Raw genomic sequence first — 3475 nt, forward strand, 5'->3', positions numbered from 1 at the left:
CTTTTTCTTTTATAACTGCGCGAAAAGCCATGTATTCTTGCTTAATACAGCGAAACAAGCTGTTTTATGACCGAAATGAGCTTAATCACAACACATCGGTTTTACAAGTGTTCCTCTGATACGCGTCAAAACTTTCTTTTATAACTGCGCGAAAAGCATGTATTCTTGCTTAATACAACGAAACAAGCTGTTTTAGACCGAAACGAGCTAAATCACAACACATCGGTTTTACAAGTGTGTCTCTCTAATACGCGTCAAAACTTTTTTCTCTTATAACTGCGCGAAAAGCATGTGTATTCTTGCTTAGTCCAACGAAACAAGCTGTTTTAGACCGAAACAGAGGGTAAATCTGAAACATCGGTTTTACATGTGTCCTTGTGACATGCCTTTAAAACTTTTTCTCTTATAACTGCGCCGAAAAGCATGTATTCCTGCTTAATACAGCGAAACAAGCTGTTTTAGACCAAAACGAGCTAAATCAACAACACATCGGTTTTACAAAGTTTTCCTCTGATAGCCGTCAAACTTTTTTCTCTTATAACTGCGCGAAAAGCATGTATTCTGGCTTAATACAGCGAACAAGCTGTTTTAGACCGAAACCAGCTAAATCACAACACATCGGTTTTACAAGTGTTCCTCTGATACGCGTCAACTCTTTTTTTTTCTTATAGGCTGCGCGAAACGCATGTATTCGTGCTTAGTCCAACGAAACAAGCTGTTTTAGACCGAAACGAGGTAAATCTGAACACATCGGTTTTACAAGTGTCCCTGTGACACGCCTTTAAAGCTTTTTGCCTTTTATCACTGCGCGAAAAGCATGTATTTCTGCTTATACAGCGAAACAAGCTGTTTGTTAGGACCCGAAACGAGCTAAATCACATCACATCGGTTTTACAAGTGTTCCTCTGATACGCGTCCAAAACGTTTTTCTCTATAACTGCGCGAAAAGCATGTATTCGTGCTTAATACAGCGAAACAAGCTGTTTTAGACCAAAACGAGCTAAATCTGAACACATCGGTTTTCCAAGTGTCCATGTGATACGCGTCAAAACTTTTTCCCTATAACTGCGCGAAAAAGCATGTATTCGTGCTTAAGTACAACGAAACAAGCTGTTTTTAGTCCGAAAAGAGTTAAATCTGAACACATCGGTTTTACAAGTGTTCCCTCTGATACGCGTCAAAACTTTTTCTCTTTTAACTGCGCGAAAAGCATGTATTCTTGCTTAATACAACGAAACAATCTGTTTTAGACCGAAACGAGCCAAATCACAACACATCGGTATTACAAGTGTTCCACGTGATACTCGTCAAAACTTTTTCTCTATAACGTGCGCGAAAAGCATGTATTCGTGCTTAATACAACGAAACAAGCTGTTTTAGGACCGAAACGAGCTAAATCTGAACACATCGGTTTTACAAGTGTCCCTGTGACACGCGTCAAAACTTTTTCTCTTATAACTGCGCGAAAAAGCATGTATCCTTGCTTAATACAACGAAACAAGCTGTTTTAAACCGAAAATGAGCTAAATCACAACACATCGGTTTTACAAGTGTTCCTCTGATGCGCGTCAAAAACTTTTTCTCTTATAACTGCGCGAAAAGCATGTATTCTTGCTTAATACAGCGAAACAAGTTCTTTTAGACCGAAACGAGCTAAATCACAACACATCGGTATTACAAGTGTTCCACGTGATACTCGTCAAAACGTTTTCTTTTATAACTGCGCGAAAAGCATGTATTCGTGCTTAAACAACGAAACAAGCTGTTTTAGACCGAAACGAGCTAAATCTGAACACTTCGGTTTTACAAGTATCCACGTGATACTCGCACAACTTTTTCTATTATATACTGCGCGAAAAGCATGTATTCTTGCTTAATACAACGAAACAAGCTGTTTTAGACCGAAACGAGCTAAATCACAACACATCGGTTTTACAAGTGTCTCTCATGATACGCGTCAAACTTTTTCTTCTATAACTGCGCGTAAGCATGTATTCTTGCCTAATACAAACGAAACAAGCTGTTTTAGACCGAAACGATCTAAATCTGAACACATCGGGTTTTACAAGTTTCCACGTGATACTCGTCAAAACTTTCTCTCTTATAACTGCGCTAAAAGCATGTATTCTTGCTTAAAACAACGAACAAGCTGTTTTAGACCGAAAACGAGCTAAATCACAACACATCGGTATTACAAGTGGTTCCACGTGATACTCGTCAAAACTTTTTCTCTTATAACTGCGCGAAAAAGCATGTATTCGTGCTTAATACAACGAAACAAGCTGTTTTAGACCGAAACGAGCTAAATCTGAAAACACATCGGTTTTACAAGTATCCACGTGATACTCGTCAAAACTTTTTCTTTTATAACTGCGCGAAAAAGCATGTATTCTTGCTTAATACAACGAAACAAGCTGTTTTAGACCGAAACGAGCTAAATCACAACACATCGTTTTACAAGTGTTCCTCTGATACGCGTCAAAACTTTTTTCTCTTATAACTGCGCGAAAAGCATGTATTCTTGCTTAATACAGCGAAACAAGCTGTTTTAGACCGAAACGAGCTAAATCACAACACATCGGTTTTACAAGTGTTCCTCTGATACGCGTCAAAACTTTTTCTCTTATAACTGCGCGAAAAGCATGTATTCTTGCTTAATACAGCGAAACAAGCTGTTTTAGACCGAAATGAGCTAAATCACAACACATCGGTTTTACAAGTTTTCCTCTGATACGCGTCAAAACTTTTTCTCTGATAACGGCGCGAAAAGCATGTATTCTTTCTTAATACAGCGAAACAAGCTTGTTTTAGACCGAAACGAGCTAAATTCACAACACATCGGTATTACAAGTGTTCCACGTGATACTCGTCAAAAACTTTTTCTCTTTAACTGCGGCGAAAAGCATGTATTCGTGCTTAATACAACGAAACAAGCTGTTTTAGACCGAAACGAGCTAAATCTGGAACACATCGGTTTACAAGTATCCACGTGATACTCGGTCAAAACTTTTTCTCTTATAACTGCGCGAAAAGCATGTATTCTTGCTTAATACAACGAAACAAGCTGTTTTAGACCGAAACGAGCTAAATCACAACACATCGGTTTTACAAGTGTATCTCTAATACGCGTCAAACTTTTTCTCTTATAACTGCGCGAAAAGCATGTATTCTTGCTTAATACAACGAAACAAGGCTGTTTTAGACCGAAACGATCTAAATCTGAACACATCGGTTTTACAAGTATCCACGTGATACTCGTCAAAACTTTTTCTTTTATAACTGCGCGAAAAGCATGTATTCTTGCTTAATACAGCGAAACAAGCTGTTTTTAGACCGAAATGGAGCTAAATCACAACACGATCGGTTTTACAAGTGTTCCTCTGATACACGTCAAAACTTTTTCTTTTATAACTGCGCGAAAAGCATGTATTCTTGCTTAATACAACGAAACAAGCTGTTTTAGACCGAAACGAGC

This window comes from Amblyomma americanum, unplaced genomic scaffold (assembly GCF_052857255.1).
Source record: "Amblyomma americanum isolate KBUSLIRL-KWMA unplaced genomic scaffold, ASM5285725v1 scaffold_16, whole genome shotgun sequence".
In the NCBI taxonomy this organism is placed as follows: Eukaryota; Metazoa; Arthropoda; class Arachnida; order Ixodida; family Ixodidae; genus Amblyomma; species Amblyomma americanum.